Source organism: Uloborus diversus, chromosome 6 (genome assembly GCF_026930045.1).
Source record: "Uloborus diversus isolate 005 chromosome 6, Udiv.v.3.1, whole genome shotgun sequence".
NCBI lineage: Eukaryota > Metazoa > Arthropoda > Arachnida > Araneae > Uloboridae > Uloborus > Uloborus diversus.
Window position 1 is genome coordinate 30,359,840 of NC_072736.1, and position 23,918 is coordinate 30,383,757.

Consider the following 23,918-nt stretch of genomic DNA (forward strand, 5'->3'; position numbering starts at 1 on the left):
AAAAAAATTAATTTTAATCAAAATATGATATGCATTTTCTGTCATCCGACATTTTCTTTTTTCTTTCGTTCTCTCTCTCTAACATATAATCGCTCATTTGGAAGAAGAGTGCCACAATACGAAGAAATGAAATTTTACAGGAGAAGCGTTTGAAGTTGAACTCTTCATGCAATTTGCATTAAGAAAAGTAAGTTTGCTGTACTCTCCAGTGGTTAATAACAGAACAAAAAAATCTGTCATTCTTTTCCAAAAGAGATAACGTCCTTTGAGAGCCTTTAAGCGAAAAAAAAAAAGACAATCTAAAATTTTGTATTGTGGCACTCTTTTTCCAAACGAGCGATTATACAATCTCCCGATTTTGTTGACAAATTTTGTGATAGGTATCAAAAATTATTATACTGGAAAGAAAAAGCCTAATACTAGTTAAATTTTACAACAAATACTAGTTCAATTTGAATCGAATAATTTCTCCGATTGCGTACAGATTGACAGTTGCTTATTCATCAATCAAAGTATTTTCTGAATACTCAGGTAAGTGTATAAACTTTTTTTGCCTTCTTGGTTCTCGTATAGAGATCCGTGTGGTATTTTTTTTTCCTTGTCTAAGATTTAAACTTCGGTCGTGAAGTTAAAATTTATTTTCAGTTAATACAATAAGTTTGACACCGTATTAGTACGCCATGATTGTACACCATCTTATCAAAGCATAAGATTTTTTTAAATGCAGAACATTTAAGGAGAGAAAGAAATTGGATCACATTCAAAACATTTTTTCCCCTCCATTTATCTTTTAACCTAGTTTTTAGAAAATTCTTCTAAATCTTTTTAAAAGTTTAACCAGTGATTGCATGGGATATATTTTAAAATTTTTTTAAGTGTTATTATTTTATCATAGAAAAGTTGTTCACGTATTAGTGGTATGCAGGTATGGGGGGGGGGGGGTAAAAACACCTCCCAGAGGCATTGAATTTAACATAAATGCGAATTCTAATATAGTCTGAATATATGAAAGGACTGTTTTGACCAAAAAAAAAAAAAAAAACAGAAGGTATTTTTGATCAAAAGCCCCCTCCAGAAGGTATTTCTGGCTGCGCTAGTGGTGGTATATGTTAATATACATCTAGGACGAAATGGTGGATACTTTCAGACGATTTCAAAATGAAGTAGAGGAAAAGTTTCCCACCGTTTAATCACAAAGGAAATAGTTTCAGCAAAGGCATAATGTTAAATGAAATCAGTTTGATCATACATCTGCATACATGGAGGGTTTTGCAGCAAATTTTGCAGTTTTTCAAGTGAAAATCTTGTTACCAATCATTATTTCAACATGTTGTTACGCATCTAGATTAAACCAAATAAATAAAAGATGTTATTAAATAAATCAAATAATTTATTAATAAAGCTGCGTCATAAATACTTCCTACATTCATCAGTTGTTTATCACGCATAAACTACTTCCGCGAAAACCCGGAACGTCCACTCTCTTATGAGCCATTTTTGGAACATTAATGTCATTCCCGAACCGCAAATTTTCGAGGGGGTGGGGGGCGCTGCTTCCTTACTTCCGTTCTGATCTAAAAGAGAGAATCAAAATAATAATAAAAATAATAGTAAAAATAAATGAATAAATAAATAAATAAAATTTAAAAAATGTATATTACTGAACTTTACTCTTTATCTGTTCGATATAGAATTTGTTGAGGGAAAAAAACCTCAGTTTCCTTCTTATTTTTCCTCAAAAAAATTTCAATTTAGTGATTGAAAGAAACTCATTTCTACCTAATAAAATATGTCAGTTAAGTTTAGTAGTTCCGTAGAAACATTTTTTAGTTTATTAATAAAAATGAAGCTTTAGTTTTTTTTTTCAAATTAATCGCTGATTTACTTTCATATTACCCCTCAACATAGCAAAAAAACTATGAGGAAAACTTAATATTTGTAACAAAATTAATTAATTTATTTATTTAACATTGAAATATCGTAATTTTGGAAACATTACTGCGGAAGGGAAGGTAAAGATTTTGAGCTAATCTGCCGATTTGTTTGCCCTTGTTTAGTTCCACCCTTCCCCCTCTCAGCAGACCAACGAAGTTCGGTAAGAAAGATTACTCATGGAGATTTTCTCACATATTACATTCGTTTACCCCTCTAGACAGCGTTTCTCAACCTGTGTTTGGTCCCCGAACCGGTAAAGATTTCTGAAAACATTTAACAGATCTATGAAATTGTCCCCCCCCCCTTAATTGTCCTTACTTGATTGAAGTTGAGTTCACTTTTGAGTCTTGGGCAGTCCCGTCATTTAGGGGAAGGATGGGGTTCAGAAGGGGGCAACAGACCCCCTAATTTGAAAAAGCAACGTATTTCCATATATGTGTGTGTCTTTTGTAAGTTTTTAATAAAAACGTACTAAGAAAATGTAAAGCAACAATCGTTTTTCTATTGGTGAATATTTCAAATCGTCGTTGTTATTCAAGTGGTGGTTATTTAAGGAACTTGGAGAAACCTTTAGGGACTGTGGAGTTATTCTAACGGTAATTAGCCGTCTTGTTATTTCTTCTGCGCGTTGTACATTGGCCTCAAAAAGTTAAGGTAAAACATGTTTTTTGAAGCTCACCATAAAAAAATGGCAAGTAACAATAAAATGCATAGTTTGAATGAATGATAATCACGAATTTAAATCTATTTATGAAAAAAGTTGCTAGCACTTTTATTTTATAGAAAAGAACATATTTTTACAAGTGAGAAAAAAATATGCAAATATCGAGCTTTCGTACTTTTGTTTGTAAGTTGTGTTAATTTTCAACTGCTCTTGGCAATTTCGGTGACAATAGTCAATAGAGTTTAGAAAATGTCCCAGAGACATCGTTTAACCGATTCGTTAAGGTGTGGGAGGGGGGGGCAGGTAGATGGATGGAAAGGGGATTGTCGCAGGCTGATGCTAGGTGGGGGGGTGGCAGGTAGATGGATGGAAAGGGGATTGTCGCAGGTTGATGCTAGGTGGGGGGGGGGGCAGGTAGATGGATGGAAAGGGGATTGTGGCCTTCTGATGCTGCTAGACATTTCAATGTGTCTTGTTGTTTTGCTCAGTGAGTTTAGGATCGATACCAATCCGAAGATTCTGTGTCCGGAAGACCTGTTCCAGGCCAACCACGAGCTACAACACCTGCAGAAAACCATTTGCTAGTTCTTTTGGCCCATAGGAGAAGAACCACTATTGTACCGCAGCTCGTTGCAGACCATTTTGTAGCAACAGGAAGAAGAATCTCATCTACTATGGTGCAAAATCGTCTTTGCAATGCAGGTCTCTGTGCAAGATGACCAGTTGTGTGTGTTCCCCTAAACGGACCACACCCGAAGGATCCGCTTATGCTGGGCAAGAAAACATGTTTCCTGGACCCAGCAGCAATAGGCTTCCGTGCTGTTCACAGACGAGTCCAGATTTACATTGGAAATTGATTCAGGGCGTCTACTGATATGAAGGGAACAGCGCAATAGATACCATCAATTCAAAACTGTTGAAAGACCACAGTTATAGAAGTGGTGGAATCATGGTTTGGACAGGGTCACACTGACCTGCATTTGTTCCATGGAGGAACTCTGACTGCTCTGAGATATCGGGATGAGATCCTTGATCTATATGTCCGCCCATATGCTGGTGCTATTAATAATGACTTCATTCTGATGGATTATAAATGCAATACCTAACCGAGCTCGGATTGTTGAAGATTATCTTGAGGATCACGGTTTAGGACGAATGGAATAGCCAGCTCGATCTTCAGACCTGAATCCGATAGAACATCTTTGGGGACTATCTTGGCAGACAGGTTAATGCTTTAAATCCTCCTCCAAGGTCGTTACATGAGCTGGAACAAGGCTAACTCTGTGTCTGGTCTTCGCTTCTTATTCCGGTATCCGACAACTTAATAAACAGCATGAAAAATTGATGCTGCCAATGAGTTCAAGTTAGAGGGGGACACATTTCTTATTAGACCTTATTTTCGTATTGTTTCCCTGACATTTTACTACATAACACTGTGATGTTCTGTTTTCTTCAAGAATGGACTTTTCCGCAAAGATTGCTTTTTTTTTTTTTTTGGTTATAAATCGTTTTTGCAATACACTTACACAAATTGCTATGATGCATTCAATAAAAAAACTATTTAATGCATATATCCTCCAAATTTTTTGTTTCTACACTCATTCATTTGCAAATTAGACGCAAAAATCCGGTTGTACCTTAACTTTTTGAGGCCAGTGTATTTCAGTATAAGCGATGAGAGAGATAGCCAAAGTTGAGCGCTTTGCCGTCTTTTCCGCTCTAAAAGATTATACCGCAGCATTTAAATGCTTTATTATGAAAAACATTATAACAAATATTGCATTAAGAACATTAAGAACTATTTAAATTGTAAGTATTATGTTCCTAAGTTGTATTTTAAGCATAATTTACAAATTGTGATCCGTTTTCGAAAACAACTCGCTCAGTCAACCGCTCAGTGTTCTTTAGAACTCAACACATATTATCAACACGGAAATCTACAGCGAGACTTCGTTCGAAGGAAAAAAAATGTATCTTTATTCAGGAACGATAAATAAGCAAATCGATGCAATCTAGACTTAAATTAAAGATGAGTGTTTGGAATTCACCAAGTTACCATTTTACTCTACTTTCTAATATTTTTTTAAAAAAAGAATAATAGAGCTATATTGCAGAAGGCTTAATGTTTTATGAAACAGGGATCTTCAACTTGGGTTTTACGGAGCCCTAGTGTTCCCTGGAACTTTGACAGGGGTTCCACAAGTTCTTAATCAAAATTTCAGTAAAATTTAATTTTTGCGAACGATCGAATTTGTGAGGTGATTTGCTTTTAAGAAAATCCAAGTGAATATTCTATTAATTCCTTTTGTTTATTATTCATAGAATTTGTATTTCAGTAAACTAACAAAAAAAAAAAAAAATCATTAGCTGCCTGCTATCTTGCCGTTCATTATCTCGTTAGCTGCGTCGCCCGGCTTTAAACGGTCGACCTCGAAAATAAAGGATTGTCAAGTGACGCGTGTTAAGCAATCAGGCTTAAATAAAAATAAAAAGTTTAAAAAATCTGTGAAGTTTCCTAACAGATTGCGGGAAAATAAACAAAACGGAAAAACTTTTATATTCCCCGATTACAGGAAAAGCCCTAAAACAAAAAACACGAATTTTATTTGTTCACAATCATAGGTGAATTTAGGCTGTGAATTCTGGGGGTGCAACAATATAGCAGTGGCATAGCTAGGGAGGGGCGGAGAGGGGTGGTCCGCCCGGGGCGGTGTTCAGCACTTTTGGTGTGAAAAAAAAAAACAAATATGGGAATCGTACTTTAAATCTAATACTGTAGGCAAAGGAGAAAAAAAAAAAAAAAAAAACTCTTTGAAGTGTAAGGTTTTGGTATGACTGAACGGTCATTTCAGTGTTCAAAGTTGAAATATTTCCGTCGTGAGCCCTTGAACCTTCTTCATTCAATTAATGTCTTTAAATTGTAAGTTCTTAAATTGTAATTCAACACTTAAGTTGTATTTTTAAAACTTAAATTTCGGAAAATATTCAGATATAGTCGAGGAGCAAACGGTCAAATTTTAGCTCCCGTGCGATTTTTGTGATACAATTATAGCAGTTAGTTTTTCTGAAAGGTATTTGCATGAGGAAAACGAATTCAGATGTTGCCACCCCCCAAAATGGTGCAGGGGGGCTGGGGGCAGCTATAACTGCCGTGGGGGGCAAGTGATTTCCCGTTCAATTTTTGTGATACAATTGTGTGACTTAGCTTTTCTGAAAGGTATTGGTACGAGAAAACCAAATTTCGATAATGCCAACCCCGAAAATGGTTCAGGGGGGCAGGGGGGCGGCTATAACTACATTTGGGGGGGCAAGCTGTTTCCCGTTCAATTTTTGTGATACAATTATGGGAGTTAGTTTTTCTGAAAGGTATTGACACGAGGAAACCGAATTTGGATGATGCTACCCCCCGTAAATGCTGCAGGGGGGCGGAGGGGGGAAGGGATTATAACTGCATTTGGGGGGCAAGCTGTTTCCCGTTCAAATTTTATGATATAATTATGCGAGTTAGTTCTCCTGAAACGTATTGGCACGAGGAAACCGAATTTAGATGCTGCTAACTCCGAAATTGGTGCTGGGGGACAGGGGGGGGGCGGTTATAACTGCGTTGGGGGCATGTAATTTTTCGTTTAATTTTTGTGATACAATTATGGGAGTTAGTTTTTCTGAAAGGTATTGTCACGAGGAAAACAAATTTGGATGTTGTCAACCCCGAAAATGGGGCAGGGGGGCGGGGGGCGGTTATAAATGTGCAGGGGGGCAAGAGGTATTCTGTTCAATTTTTGTGATGCAATCATGGGAGTTGGTTCTGCTGAAAGGTATTGGCACGAGGAAAACGAATTTGGATGTTGCTATCCCCTAAAATGCTGATGGGGGGCAGGGGGGGTATGACTGCAAACATAACACACTTATATATTCAAAATTTCTCGGTTTACAACAAGTTTTCAAAGTTTGATATGCTTAAATCCACTAATAACAACATTAAATGCAAAAAACTCCGAATTAAATTGCTGACACGTGTTTCGAAGCTATTAAGAGCTCCTTTTTCATTGTAAAAGACGTGAGTTTATGAATGAAAATTCATCCGACTAAAGACGATCTTTCCATTGATAATGGGTTCCTGGTAACAAAGTTTATCATTTCAGTAAAAAATATTAGGAGGAAGGGGGGTCCCCCCCCCCGTTGATTAAAAAAATGCAAAATTGTATTTGTGTACTTTATTATTCTTTGTATATATTTCCTCTTCCGAAATAAATTTGTACCCTTTACCCAGGCCTATCATTTTGGGGGGGGGGCAGCGCGGTAGACACCACGAAGACACAAAACCCTTTTTAGACAGACATGAGCACAATGTAAAAATTCTCGCAGAGGTGCTACAGAACCAAGGTAATATCTTTAAAGAAACATCAGCTGATCTCACCAATTTTATGACTAAGGCTGTCATGAATGACAGCATTAAGAAAGATACTTGCGATAGAAACGTCATTGGCCAGGCAGCTTATGACAAGTTTGTGAAAACACGCATTCAAAGTAATGAAACCAATTTATGGCACAAAATGACGATGTTGAAACTAAATATGTTTAAAAGTAATGGAAAAACAACAAACGTGAAAATTCAGACTAAGGTATTGCAGCTAAAAGAAGACCGTGCATTATTTGTGAGATTGCTATTAGTTGCAAAATCTAGACCAACTGCAGATCTCAGGGATGCTATATCCAACTTCGAGCTTTCGGTAGTGCCGCGTGCACTCTTCACACCTGAAGGTGACTTGCTTTTACCAAATAGCAAGAGTGGTCTTCTTGCCATTCTTGAATCCCTAATTCAGAATGAAGATTTCGAAGACCCAGAGACGCCCAACCATATGCGTGTTGCAATTATAGACGGAATGGCATTTCTTCAAAGCCTTGATAAGCCACAGCATATTAACACATGTGAAGATTTGGCTAATCATTTCCTTAAAAAAGTAAAAGCATATTATAATTCGTACGATGAAGTGCAAGTAGTATTTGATAGATATGACATTCCTCTTTCACTGAAAAATGCAACTCGTCAAAAACGCTGCAATGGAAATGAGTCAATCACTTATCATATTACAGACCAAACAATTATAAAACACATCACAATGAGAAATTTGTTATCAAGTGTGCAAAATAAAGAAAAATTAACCGCCTATTTGGCAAATAAAATTATTTTTCGGTTTTCAGAGTTGAAACTACCAATCATTGTGGCATGGCGAAAAGAAGCGGCAGCAACCCACGTTTCGGTGGAGCATCTACGAAGCTCACACGAAGAAGCAGACACAAAGTTAATTTTACACGCTGCTGATGCAACTTTACGAGATGCCTCTAGTATACACATTCATTCGCCAGATACGGATGTTGTTGTATTGGCTCTACGGCGATACCCCATGCTATGCTCCAGAACTTCGTGCATTGTAGGGAGCAGTAAAGGGAAGAGACATATTGCTCTCAAACCAATATACGAGGCTTTAGGGAAAGAAAAAGCAAACGCCTTACCTGGCTTTCATGCATTTACTGGATGTGACACTACTGGAGTGTTTGCTGGGAAGGGTAAACTATCTTGCTGGAAAGTCTTGCAGCAATGCGATTCAAATATTTTGCAAGCCTTTGCAAACTTAGGATTGCATTCTACACCCTCTGACGATACGTTTGCTGCATTAGAGCGGTATGTTTGTAAACTTTATATGCCAAACTGCTCTAAATCGGATGTTGGCTCTGTTCGGTTTATTTTATTTCAAAAGAAAATAGCCGAATCAGAGAAAATGCCCCCAACACAATCAGCTCTTCGCTATGCTATTATGAGAGCACACTATCAAGCTATGATTTGGCAAAATGATGTTATTGCGTGCCCAAACATTCCACAGCCAGATGCTGGTTATGGTTGGGAAAAGCACGACAACAGATTTGTTCCCCAGATGACAAACATGGAACCTGCCCCACAGGCGATTTTAGAACTGGTAAAATGCTCATGCAAAAAAAGTAAATGCTCCACACTTTTATGCAAATGCAGGCGCAGTGGATTTCCATGCACGGACATGTGCGAATGTTTAGATCTGGATGATGCAAATTACTGTTTTAACTGGAAAGGGGGAAGCAGTTCCGATGAATCTGACAGTGATACGGATTTTTAATTGCTGTTATTCATTAGTATTGCTTAAGCATTGGTTTCCTAGAAGCGAACACGCTTAGCGTCGGCGTCGTTCCTCGCCGAGGCGAAAACGTGATTCTTCTGCTCATGCGCGCCCGAGCCAATTCGGCGTTCTGAGTGGTCACGTCGGAATCAACTTGACTTTGATTTCAGCGTTACGTCTATGAGCGACGTCGAAGATCGGCGATTAGCTTCTAGGAAACCAAGGCTTTACTTATATATTGCTTACTTTTTGTTCAAAATTCTTGATAGCTATATTTTTATGAAATGGTTAAGCATGTAAAAATTTTATTTTAATGGTTAATCTAAATGCATATTTTCTTTCAAACATTGTTAATTAAGTACCTATGCGTTGATATCTGCAAATATAATTCCATAATATTGTTTTTGTTTAACTCTTTTGGTTGCACATGATTGTACCGGAAAGTATGTTGATTTTCTGATCCTTTACCATAAATTTATGATGTTGGCATAGTAAAAAAAAAAAAAGAAAGATCAAATATTCTCCTGAAATGGTTTTGTGTATAAAAAAACTTATTTTAATGGTTAATTTAAAATGTATCTTTTATTTCAAACGTTACCAAATGAGTGTCTATGTGTTGATCTCTGTAAATATAATTCTACATTCTTGTTTCGATTTAAATATTTTGGCAGCACATGATTGTTACGGAAAAAATGAAGTTTTTCTGTTATTTTACCTAAAATTTATAATGTTGGCATAATAAAACAAAAGTCACGGTTTCAATAAATGTTTTGTTTTGTTCAAAAATACTCTTTATATTCTGAAACCGAAAGAAACACCTGTACAAAAAATTGGGGGGGGGGACCCCCCCTTCCTCCTAATATTTTTTACTGAAATGATAAACTTTGTTACCAGGAACCCATTATCAATGGAAAGATCGTCTTTAGTCGGATGAATTTTCATTCATAAACTCACATCTTTTACAATGAAAAAGGAGCTCTTAATAGCTTCGAAACACGTGTCAGCAATTTAATTCGGAGTTTTTTGCATTTAATGTTGTTATTAGTGGATTTAAGCATATTAAACTTTGAAAACTTGTTGTAAACCGAGAAATTTTGAATATATAAGTGTGTTATGTTTGCAGTCATACCCCCCCTGCCCCCCATCAGCATTTTAGGGGATAGCAACATCCAAATTCGTTTTCCTCGTGCCAATACCTTTCAGCAGAACCAACTCCCATGATTGCATCACAAAAATTGAACATACCTCTTGCCCCCCTGCACATTTATAACCGCCCCCCCGCCCCCCTGCCCCATTTTCGGGGTTGACAACATCCAAATTTGTTTTCCTCGTGACAATACCTTTCAGAAAAACTAACTCCCATAATTGTATCACAAAAATTAAACGAAAAATTACATGCCCCCAACGCAGTTATAACCGCCCCCCCCCCTGCCCCCCAGCACCCCAATTTCGGAGTTAGCAGCATCTAAATTCGGTTTCCTCGTGCCAATACGTTTCAGGAGAACTAACTCGCATAATTATATCATAAAATTTGAACGGGAAACAGCTTGCCCCCCAAATGCAGTTATAATCCCTTCCCCCCTCCGCCCCCCTGCAGCATTTACGGGGGTAGCATCATCCAAATTCGGTTTCCTCGTGTCAATACCTTTCAGAAAAAACTAACTCCCATAATTGTATCACAAAAATTGAACGGGAAACAGCTTGCCCCCCCAAATGTAGTTATAGCCGCCTCCCTGCCCCCCTGAACCATTTTCGGGGTTGGCATTATCGAAATTTGGTTTTCTCGTACCAATACCTTTCAGAAAAGCTAAGTCACACAATTGTATCACAAAAATTGAACGGGAAATCACTTGCCCCCCACGGCAGTTATAGCTGCCCCCCAGCCCCCCTGCACCATTTTGGGGGGTGGCAACATCTGAATTCGTTTTCCTCATGCAAATACCTTTCAGAAAAACTAACTGCTATAATTGTATCACAAAAATCGCACGGGAAACCATTTGCTCCCGGACTAATATGTAAAATCAATTTTTTTTCTATTTCTGTATATAAATATCAAATATATTTCTGTAAAAGTTGTTTCTTTGCCAGTGCTGAATTAATGCAGTGAAAACAAATCATTGGAACTTTGTTACGGAATAAAAGCTGACTCTCTATTGTCCCCAAAGGCTTCAACTGACTTCAGTTTTGATAAAGATTCGATAGAGAACCCCATTTCCCCAAATACATTCATAATTCTTGGATTGACAATTGAAACTTAGTAATTTTCGAACAAAATGATCAATTCAGTTTCTCAAGAAATTGAGACAGGATTTGATGAGATACATTTATCATTGGTCTTAAGTTCAATATTACGTAGATCGGTTACAGAAAACAAAAAAGAAAATATCACACTTATAAGTTAAATTTATAGCATGAGGGAAGAAGAACTGTTTTGTGAATTGTGCGACTATACTTTTTAATGACGCAAAATAAATACTAGCCCAATTTAAAAATAGTCCAGTCAATAGGTAGAAAAAAAACGGGCTTACCTTACAAAAAATGGGGTCAAAGATTTTTTTTTTTAAATTTGTATATACTAATGCCAATATGAAAAAACCAAGTTATCCAACACGAAAGACCTCGGGAGAACTTTTGGGGGCCGAAAACCCCCCCAAAATTTGTGACTTTTTGTATTATTTTCAAAATATCTCAAAAATGGTTAAAATTACAAAAAAACTTCCAATACAAATGTTAAAGAGGAGTAAATTTCCTTCAACTTTTGTCATTACAACATTTTTGTAGCATGAAAAACAAGCGAGTTACAGCTTCTTGAAAGTCACACTTTTTCTGAACCCCTTAGCGAAGTGCGTGAAAGCGCATCGGATAACGGAAGAAAAAAGGAGAAACGCCGGCAATCTGACCTTGGAAATCATTTGTCTTTCGCAGCTGAGGGTCAATGCCTCTGTTCCCTTTAACTTAAACAAAACACCTTCATTCTATCCCCCCCCCCTTTTTTTTTCTCCAAATGCGATGTATCGACTCAATAGCTACTCATGTTGATCACTTCAGAGTTCGAGCAAGAGCATGTTTTATCAATCTGTGTGTTCTGTATTACAATTTTTTTCCAGAAATGATTACGACTAACCAAGATGTTTTTTTTTTTTTTAATTTGCGAAATCAGTTCGAATGAACGCGAAATAAAGATTGTCAAGGAGAAGGGAATAGAAAATCTTCAAAGATGCAGCGCAAAACGTCAAAACGAAGAACATCAGCGTTTTTTGTAGGACTTAAAAGGAGTGACAATTCACACTGCCTGTCACAAATGCTATATCAATGAGCAATCAATCTCTTCCCTTGAAGTAATAGTTGAACCTAACATGTTAACTAAATTCCTCAAGAAAGATTTCTGACAAATTATAACAAGAATCGTCTTATTCAACTTCTTGAGACATATGTATTTCGAAGCGTGTGGCATTGAAGTCAGGCAGACTCAAGAAGATGCCGACTTACTTACTGTTCTTTCAAAGGCGAAGGAAATTGAAAAGGTTGTTATAGTGGGCGAGAGGATATAAATCTGTTGGTGCTGATGACAGCTTTAGGACAGCTTTTCAGCAATTTGTTCTTTTTAAAACCTGGAAGAGAGAATGCTTGTGATTTGTTTTTTTCCCCCACTAAATCCTTTAAGTTTGACCCCAGCAATATTTTTTTCATCCATGCATTTAGTCGGTAAGATACGATTTCGGCAATCTTTGGCCAAGGGAAAATTAAGTTGTACAACATAGTCAAAAAAACTCCTGAAATTAAGGAAGCTATTGAAGTATTTATGAACCCAATCAGTCATCGTGATGTCGTAGCTGCAGCTGGAGAAAGCATTTTGAAAATATTATACACAGGTGACTTAAAGTATTTGAACCTATCGTTGGATACTTTGCGATTTAATCTTTTTATAAAACTAGTATACAGGGCCAAAATAAATCTTGCAGGGCTACCTCCAACTTTCGAGTGGGGTGGGGGATGCTGGAAATTATCACTCATATCGGTGCTACCACCAATTCAAAGTTGGTTGAGCAACATAATTGATCCAGAGAAATGGGGTTGGGAACGCAGAACGCAAGGTCTAATGCCTGTTGACACGAAAAGGGATTCAGTTCCTCAGACTCTTTTGAAAATTGTACCTTGTACCTGCAAGAAAAATTGTACTGGAGCCTGTTCTTGTCGCAAGGCAGGTTTAAAATGCTCCAGCACGTGCAAACACTGCAGTGGCACAAATTGTGAAAATGTTGCAGAAATTTCATCTTTGGATGAGACTGCCGAAAAAGATGATTTGTTCCAGGAGCTTTAAGAATCAACGCAACAAGGAGATGAACAATTAAAGGACCACAGCTTCTTTCTACCCCCTACAGATTCTGAACCGGGAGAACCTGGACCTTCAAAACGGCTTCGAAGAAGATAAACAGCGTATTTTGTTGTCATTTCTCTATTTGCTTTAAGGTCGAATGAATCTCTCTGTAATTTAGATACATGTATTAATCTTCTACAGTTGGATTTTCATTTTGTAAGGTAATTCTTTTGGGTTTTCCATGCCTCAAAAAGTCAGTTTCTGCAGAATTTTTTCAAAGTGTTCATTACGTATTACTATTGTACCTTTAGTTATTCATTATTATGTCTATTGTTTGCTTATTATCACCCTAATATTAATTCATTCACATTTATATTCGAATATTGCATTTTCGCTTGTAATAGAATAGATGATACGAATTATGTGCTTTAAATGAATGAGAAGATTATGTAATTCAATTACAAACTGCAATATAAACCATATGTGATTGGAGTCTGACTGAAGACTACCTCTGTCAGACTAGAAATATTAGTTCGTGAGCGGTGGGGGAGGGTTTATTATTATTATTGTATCAGAGCATAGGATGCATGACTGTGTTGATTGTTTGTTTATTAGCTGCCTAATATTCATTTCTTCACATCAATATTTAAAAATCGCATCTTTGTTTGCAATAATTAGACTAGAATGTACGAATTATATCCCTCAAATGAATGTATATATTGTGTAATCCAGTTACAAATAACAATATATCATCTATTATTGGAGTCTGATGAAGGCTAACTCTGTCAGATCAGAAAAGTTAGTTCGTGAGCAGTGGGGAAGGTTTTTTTTTTTTTTTTTAATTATTGCATCGTCGTATGTGCTTTAAATGAATGCGTATATATGTATTTCAGTTTCATAATACATCGTTCGTTTTTGGAGTCTAGTGGGGACTAATCTGTCAGCCAGAATTGCTACTGTGCCCAGGGGGGGGGGGGGTGAGCAAGAAATTCAAACTACTCTAACTGTCGATAAACTCTCTGAAACTAAAGTTTCTATTCAAGTTCTAATAATTATGACGCCTTGCTTTCAGTGTGAAAGCTTTTTTTTTCGGAGTGGAGGAAAACTGCCTATTTTCAAAGAGCTATAGCAAGCTTGTTATTTGTGCTACAAAAAAAGTTGTAAATACAAAAGTTGTAGGAAATGTTATGTTCTTTAAACTTTACATGTAAAACTTTTTTCTAAGTTGAACCATTTCGGAGATATTTTGGAAAAAACAAAAAAAGTCATAAATTTTTGTGGTTTTTCGGCCCCCAAAAGTTCTCCCGGGGTCTTTCGTGTTGGATAACTTGGTTTTTCCATGTCGGCACCAATACGTACAAATTAAAAAAATAAAATCTTTGACCCCATTTTTTGCAAGGTAAAATGTATCTATTGACTGGACTAAAAGTTTTCTTGGTTATTTTAAGAGAGGAATCTGAAGGAAATGTGTTTTTTTTTTTTACATAACTTTCTTGCTTCCATTGTTTTTTGACTGTTTCAATCAGGTTAGTCATTTGAAAGATGACTTTTGTGTCTCGCTCTCAACATCAAAATTGCCTTATTATTTTTAACATTAAAACCATTTTATTATCACTTCCTGTTTAACCAATATGTATTTTATACCATACTGAGGAAAATCCTGTTCAAGAAAATCGACACCCCCAAACGAAATGCTGAAAATACCGCCCCTGTCTGAGGCTTAGCTCAAGCAGACTTGGCATTTAAAAAAGGGTTTTTTTTTTTTGCGTAAAAATTAAAGTTTTTCAGAACAAAAAACTTATCTAGAGGAAATTAAACAGCAAAAAAATTCATCTAAATACAAAATTTAAAGATTACTAATTCCCATCTTTTGAGATTGATAAGAAATAAAAATACATAACGTTATACGCTGCAAATAATCTTTATTATAAGTGCACCTACTGGACAATATGGGGTATGAATTCTTCATCTGTATTACCGCATCCGAATCACCATTTCTTTTTTGTGGATATGTCTCTGTATTACCAGGAGGGGTGTACAAAAATGTTGGGACCCATCACAAATAAAACTTTTACGGGCCCCTCATTATTATTTACCCCTACTATTTGGGCCCCCATCAGGCTCGGGCCCGGGTCAACAAGTGTCCCTTCTCCCCCCCCCCCCCCGTGTACTCCGCTAATGCGTATTACCCAATTCTAGAAAATCCAAAGTCATAATATGACGGGTGTAACGTTCTTGACCATTTCCATTCTCTTCCATTTGTAGAAACAAGAAACCCAACGTGTAGGTATTTATCGCAATTCATGATTGTAAAAAGCGTAATTTGAATTCAAGAAGTCGAAATTCAAATGCGAATCCTGGATGCTATTTTTTGTGTGTGTGTGTGTGTGTGTATAGGGGGGGGGGTCATTTCTAAGCCTTTCTGGAAAAAGAAAATAACCATTAAAATTTGTGAGCCTAAGTATAATTCGGTTTCAACTAGATCTAAACGCAATGTATCAACTTGACCGAAACAACACCATTAGGTTAACTCAGAAAAGTGGGAAAAAAACATCAGCGAATATCAGAAACTTCTGTTAGCAAAAATCATGTCTTCTGTTCAAGGAACACAAATCTTGGTTTAATATGATATAACTACTTAAACACCCTACGCGACAGTTGAAAACAAACTATAAAAATTTACTTTTGTGCGCAAGAAAGCATTTTTTTTACAGAAAACTTGCAAACAAAAAAAGACAGCTGTGGAATAATCATAACTCGGCGGCAGGGCTGTGGAGTCGGAGTCGGGCTCATTTTGGGGTAAAGGAGTCGGAGTCGTTCGAAAACATGTCGACTCCGACTCCGGGTTTCATTTTTTTCTTTAATTTTCCCTGTCTCTTCTTGCATTTTTTGAAAAATTAACTACCAATTAATTTGATTACATGTATAAATAACTACTAATAAGAAAATAACTCATTGTGGCAACCAGCTGGCTTGATTGTTTATCGAATTTTCTGTAGCAGCTACCTACGCCGTCTCCTAGTTTGCTTATTTTCTAACTTAATTTAACTGATAGCAACTGTCAGCAAACAATTTTGTTGCCTAACATTTTCTAAATAATCACTTTGAAATGAAAATAATGTATTTTTTACCTCGATCTCTGTTATAAAATAGTAAAAGGAATGCATGTATCGCTTGAGCAAGTCGAGAAACTTCTCAGGGTGCTTGGTAAATTCAAAAGAGTGTTGGTACGAAAGCACAAATACAAAAGATCCGATAAAATATAGGGGATAATGTTGTACCTAATATTTTAATTTTTAACGTCAATTATTTGAATCAAATTTAAAATCTAAAAGTCACATTAAAATAGCCCAACATACTTCTATAGAATATATATTTTTTAATTCAGACAATTTGAAAATAAAATGTTGCCAGCCATTTTAAGTATAAGTTCCAAGCTACCCCAAGGTTCAACATCCTATTGTACCTTGGGACACATCCTGTTGTTCTATGGGAAAGTCTTCATGATTCAGGAAGCAGCCTTATTATACTTGAACCAATTTTGCACCAGAAAAGAAAAAGTTGTTTAAAAGACTACATATAAGATTAGAACATTGTTCTATGTTCCTAAACATATCTTAATTATTAAGAACCATGCATATATTGTACCTTGGAACGTGTCCTAAGGTAAAAAATGTTTGGCTTTCCCAAGGTACAATCACCACGTGGTTTAATGAAAACCAAAATGATGGTCAATCTAGAAGCACTATAGATAATTTGCTTATGAGAAAATAATGAAAGTACTTCTCTTTTATAACAGAATAAAATTCAGTTGACTAAATTTACAAATACATACAAAGACGGAAAATGAAATGAAAAGGAAGAAAATATTTACTTTTGAGTATAGTGCCTAGAAAGAGTACTGTGCCGACCGGCGCTTTTTCCCCTGCAATTCTTGAAGACGAATTGTATGAAAACCGCTAGATGGCAGTGCTGTCGAGGTGCACGTTCAATTTCGCGGTGTTTACTTTAGTAGACGTGAGATTTTGTTACAATTTAGTTCCGCGTTTCTCTTTTTTACCTTTATTTCGTGAATATTTCATGAAACAGCGTTTAAGGCTTTTAATGGAGGCATCAAAGTTCAACATTGGAAGAAATAACGCTTCATCTTGTTTCGTACCAGGATGCAAAAGTGGGGTACAAAACATGCAAGGAAAAAGTTACGCGTTTTTAAAGCTCCAGCAGATGAAGAAAAACTTAAGTGGAACTCCTTAATTCCCAGGTTAGATAAAGTTTCTTTTATAAATATTGCTCAATTTGTGCTCTGCATTTCGAAAAACATTTTATTGAAACGCATTTTAAACATATTATAAATGATGAGGAAGTTTTGATTCTTCGGGGAAAAACTTTTTTGAAAAATGAGGCAATTCCGACAATTTTCTTAAATCTGCCAACATACTTTAGTAAAAAATTACTAAAGAAGAGGTCCATCAGGAATTATGCAGTTAAGAAAAATGTTCCCTGTTTTGAAAAAAATAAAACTTGATCTTTCCGCAGGTGAAACTGAAATGACCACGTATAAATCTATTATAAATGAAATTGTTCATATTAATTTGCCTAACTAATATTGGGTTTGTATGAAATTTAAAAAATCTCCAAATATTGTAGTTTTTGTATATAATGAAAATTATGTGGAAAATAAATAATATTGACGATAAAAAGATCATTATTGAAGTAGACACAAAGACAAGGATGTTTTCAAAACAAAATTTTACACAATTGACTGAAAATTTGATACTTATATTTTAAGGCAAATGTATTATCAATCGAGATGGCTAAGGGCGTAGTTTGTTGTTGTTTTTAATGCCACTTGGGAGACTCAAGCCCCATTCATGTAGCCAGCATGAGTTTAAAGCAGAAAGGAGCGACTCCTGAGTCAATGAGGCCCCAAAATAAGAAAGAGCCCGACTTGGGCACGGTATATGGTAGCACAACCTCTAGTTTATAGTCTGGAGAATAGGTTGGAAATCTCCAGCAACGCTACGCCTGGTAACTGTTAGCGACCGACCGTAAGACTTTCGGACAAACGGAATCAACGAGCACGTACGTTATATTTAAAAAAAAAATTTTTTTGAATTTGAGCCTTTTAAAATCCTGTACGAAATTAATAATTATTATTGTTATCGTTCCCCGTTATCGAGATAAAAGGTATTTAAGTCTCCCGAAATTTTAAGAAAAGTAGCAAATTTAAACACTTGGCGAGGGATTGAAGGTACCAATTTCTCACAGACGATTTCCTCGTCTGCATGTGGCAGGACATCCATATCTACAGAGCGTGAAAGATGTCTGTCCCCATCGAAACTCGCTAAATTTGGAACAACGAAACTCGCTTTTCTTAAAATTCCCATAGGCTTTAAAATCTCATATATCGACAAAGGGGAAAATATTTTTTTGCTTCCAAAAACATGTATCACAATGTTCTTTTGATCGCTACTTATTTAGATTTTTTAATTGTAACACTGTCATGTTGTTTCCTGATTAAGAGTAGGGAGATTCAGAAGCTGCGCTTCCTTTTAAAAGAACATTTTAAAGCTATCATAAGCAATGTTAGACAAAGGAGAGGGACGAGGAGGTTCCCCATTTGTTTTTAGTTTTTAAGGATACATTTCTTTCGCTATTTTGCATATGAGATAAAAGATAAAAATACATAAATACTTTTTTTTGACAATGATGTCTTTGTCAGACTCCAAAACACTTCTATTTCGATAATTATCGACAACAAAACCGTTTGCTGACAGGTTCTAAAGAACGTTATAAAAATAAGCAAACTAGCAGTTTGACGTTGATAAGTATTACCGAAAATTCAACAAATAATCAAGCCAGCTGTTTGCCAATTGCAGTTATTTGCAAATTAGTATGTAGTTATATAGGTGATCGGAGCAAGTGGCCCTATTTTTTTTTTAAATGTAAGCAAAGTCCTTGAAAATTTAAAAAAAAAAAAAAAAAACAGGTCGGAGTCGGTAGGTTTTTCAAGCGACACCGACTCTTCGACTCAGACTGAGAAGCCCTGATAATTTTAATTAGCTTAAGAATTAAGAAGCAGTTTTATTTTGAAACTAGCGGTACCCGCAGGACTTTGCCCGGAGGAGAAAATTAAAAGGTCATTTGATTAGCTCGTATATTTACAAATAATGGATGATGAATTTCTCCCCAATTAGCTATGTTCATTCGCTCTTCCCATGTTAAGGTTCCACGTCATGATAATTTCGTAATTAACTCGTCCAACTTATGATAATTTTGCTCCGGAAACTGTTCTTAAAATTGAAATTTTAAAAAAAAATCGAATTTTCGAAAAATCGCTTTGAGGTGCACACCCCCGTGCTACAAACTAACTATATCAAATTTTATGAAAATCGGTCGAACGGTCTAGGTGCTGTCCGCGTCAGAGAGATCCAGATAGAAATCCGAACAGAAATCCAGACAGAGAGACTTTCAGCTTTATTATTAGTAGTGAAATAAGAGACGCGCAGTTATTGAATACTTAAGGGCCATTCATTAATTACGTAAGGATGATTTTGGCAATTTTTGATCCCCCTCCTCCCATGTAAGGGTACGTAAGATTTTTCACCCCCCCTCCCCCCTGTTCTTACGTAAGATTCCATTTCGTTTTTCAAAATGATAAAATAACAAATCTTGGAGTCGTTATATCACTGTAATCGTTATTAAATTCACATTATTAAATTCAACCTTTTGCGTAAAGAAATAGTTACTGAAAAGCTAGAATCTAAACTAAATGTTTTTTCGACATTTTTTTTGTTTTTGTTTTGATGTGATATTAATTAAAAATAAAACATGCCATACACAATGCGACTCTTTTATTATATTTTACACTATTTATTCTTTGTAAAACAAATAAAAAAATATCTTATCCTAACACGTTTCTTACCTTCCAGACGCAAATGGAACATAATCTCTGCCAAATCACTTGACCGCGCATTTTCTAATGTGAAATACACCGACTTGGAAAATATTACGTAAGAATGAGTTTGACCCCCCCCCCCCCCAGTAAGGGTATTAAGAGGCTTTCCCAACCCCCTCCTCCTCAGGACCCTTACGTATTTAATGAACGGCCCCTTATAGTCTACTATTTTCATTGAAGATAAATTAGCATAAGGAAATTTTATATGCTTCAAAAAATAAATGAACACCCATGTAACAAATAGCACTTATTACAGAATTTGTCTTTTGCGCAGAAATAAGTTCAATCCGAAAAACGGGGCTTTTAAACTGCGAAATCAGCATGCAATCGCTGATTTAAAACGAGTCTGATTGAGGAAATTAACGTACTCCTCGAGCGCAGCGTCATCTGGATTTTCCTCAGATCTGACCTCACTTTTTCCCCGTCGATCGGCACACTACTCTTTCTAGGCACTATACTTTTGAGTCATGAAATTCTCTTTCTCTCACAAAATCGTCAATTTTACTCATTTGATGCTGATTTTTACTATGGCACCATTTAGGGTGAAAAGTTACTATTAGAGATTATAAAAACATGGCTGCTAAAAATAGATTCTTAGAAATTAGCAGTGCCCCAAGGTACAACACTCTCCCCTAAATGTTTTTTTAATTCTAAAAATTTTATCTAAGAAAGCTTGGTTAACACTGAAAAGTACAAAATAAAATTAGTATAAGATTTATTGCTTACAACACTCAATAATTATAATTAATCCTAAAATCTTCATATTAAGGTTAATTCTGAAGCAGTCAATTAAAAAATTAAAATTAAAAATTGAGCCAAGAAATGTAGGTATAGTTAAAGCTATTAGTACAAAGCTGTATACCGCCGCATTTTGTGTAAAATTTGCTCCAGACGTGCACGTACACGACCTCTCTCCGCAATATAGTGCAATATTTTTGTTGAAATTTTTAAAATGAAATTTAAGATTTATTATTGGGAATTTTTTTCAGAATTAAAGAATCTCAATTTTTATAAACTCTGAAATTAAGTTGAGGTGTCACCCACCAGATGAGTGCCACCCGGGAGGGAGGGGGAGGGGCGCCACCTCTCAAGAAAAGTTTTTGACTTAGCAAAAAAGTTTTTTTTTTCTTTCAAACCTCTTTCTCTCACTCTTCTCAGTGCTTTAAAAAATTGAAAGCACATGATTTGATCAGCATCTGTTAAACATTAAAAGGGAGCAAATTAATCTTTTTCATTTTTTTAAAAAATGGGACTTTTTAGTAATCTTACTTTAGAAATCGCACCTATCGGATAATTTGATTTTCATATTGAATTTCTAACGTTGTATGCTTCTTAGGTTTACAATAAAATACAACGCGAAAATTTCATAAAAAGGAATTAATATTTGAAACTCTATTTAGGAGATAAGGGGGGATTTGAAAAAATAAATTTAAAAAAATAAAAAAGCCGCAGTCGGAGTCGGATGTTTCAAAATCTTGGAGTCGGAGTCAACCATTTTCCTTCCGACTCATCGTAAAAAGAATGTTGCGTAGGAGCATTGCCTCAAAAAGAACTTTTCTCGACTCTTTTGAAACAATTTCGTTTTTAAACTTATGACCAAAAAGTAAAACGCATTGGAGAAAAAAAAAAGTGTGATTGCTCAACTAAATCCCAGGGCTGTTTTATTTTTGTAAATGCTTTTTTCTTTCATTAAACTAGCAGGATTCTGAACACTGTTACAAGAAATTACAAGACAACACTCATTGACTGAACTACTGAATTGGATTGAAATGTACCGGACAGAACAGTTCTCGCGGCGATTTTCCAAGGTCAACCCAACCCCCCTGTCTTAGTGCCATAAAAATGCCTTTCCTTTTGTACTTCTTATCTATCACCCCACTTTCTCAGGGACAAAATACGACCTTGAAGAAAAGAAGCGGGAACTCTCCGATCTCAGAAAAAGTGCTGAGTTACGGTGCGAAATATGCTAGATGAAGTTTTCCGGAGGAAAGAAACAAATATATATTTTGAAACTTTAAACCTTATACACATACAAAAAAAAAAAAAAAAAAACGTCCAAAATTTCTCTTCTGGAAAAATTTAAACAAAACCACCAGAAGCCTGGAACCCCTTTTGATGCAGGGGGAATTATTGGGAGCAGAGTCGTGTCCAAGGGGAGGGTTTTAGGGGTTAAACCCCTCCCATTGAAAAAAAAAAAAGTATGTCAAATGAAGAAAACGAGCGGCTTAAATTAACTTTAATGCGAAAGTCTGCGTTTAACGCCCCCCCCCCCTTTCTCTCTGAAGTTTTTCTGTAATTTTAACTCAGTAATTCTGTATTTTTTTCCCTCTAATTCAACTCAGGTGGACCCTTGCATTTCTTTCTCTTATAACTTAAAAAAATTTGCATAACATTCAAATGTTATGTATTACAACTGTTAAAGCTTTGCCGACTGAAATAATATTTTGGAAAAACTGTGGTGGTAGAACCGTTGAATTATCTACCGATACAAAGCATTAATATTGCTTATTGTAAGGAGGTAATGATGAATTTGGCATGTGTTGCAGCTATGAAGATGTATTAGTGATGGTGTTTAGTAATGTAATTTGCATCTACAATAAGCTCGTTTTAAGCATTATTTCAGAACATAAAATCTGATATACATTCTCTTACATAAAAAGAATTCGTGGAGAGTTTTTAATACTTGTTAATAAACCGCATAGTTAACAGATTTAATTAAAAAGAAACAAACAAGGTTTGATAAAAGTGAACCTGTAAAATGAAGGAATACTTTGGTCACGAGCAGCCAGAATTATTCTTCTAAGGGAAGGGGGGGGGGGGTACAGCAGTACTTACAGGTGCATAAACGCCATACTGGGATCGATAATTTGTAGCAAAACTAATAAAGGTTCTGAAGGATTGAATTTCCCCTCCCCAGGTAAGATTAAAACCCCTCCCTTTATGAAAATCTGGACACGGGCCTGATTGGGAGCAATCAGCTCGCACCTAAAATCCATGACTAACTCTTAATTTCCAGGAGTTTTGAGCATTTTCCACTCAAAATTATGATTTTCCAAGGCATATCCAGAAAAAAAAAAAAAAAAAAAGAGTTTTTTCTTCCAGAAAAACCCAAACGAAGACAACTGAAGCCTGGGGGCCCTTTAGACGCAGGGGGCTCTATTGGGAGCAACCAGCCCGCGCCTAAAATCCATGACAAACTGTCAATTTACAGGACTTTTGAGCATTTTCCACTCAAAATTTTGACTTTCCATGGCAAATTCTCAAAAGAAAGTTTTTGTCCCAGAAAAATTCAAACGAAGGCAGCTGAAGTCTGAGGCAACTTTAGACGCAGGGGGCCCTATATTGGGAGCAATCAGCCCGCGCCTAAAATTCATGACTAACTGTCAGTTCCATGGGTTTTGAGCATTTTTCACTCAAAATTATGATTTTCCATGGCAAATTCTCAAAAGAGTTTTTTTCTCCCAAAAAAATTCAAACGAAGGCAGCTGAATCCTGGGGCCCCTTCAGACGCAGGGGGGCCCTATTGAGAGCAATCAACCCGCGCCTGAAATCCATGACTAACTGTCGATTTCCATGAGTTTTGAGCATTTTCCACCAAAATTATGACTTTCCATGGCAAATTCCAAAAGAAAGTTTTTTCTCCCGGAAAAATTCAAACGAAGACAGCTGAAGCCTGGGGCCCCTTTAGACGCAGGGGGCCCTATAGGGAGCAATCAACCGCTCCTAAAATCCATGACTAACTGTCAATTTCCAGGAGTTTTAAGCATTTTCCACTCAAAATTTTGACTTTCTATCTTTGAGGAAGTGACGCGGCTCCGAGGCCCCTTGCTTTGCTGGAGGACCCAGCTAGCGCCTCATACGCCTATTCGGTGATCCGCCACTGGAAACCAAGTG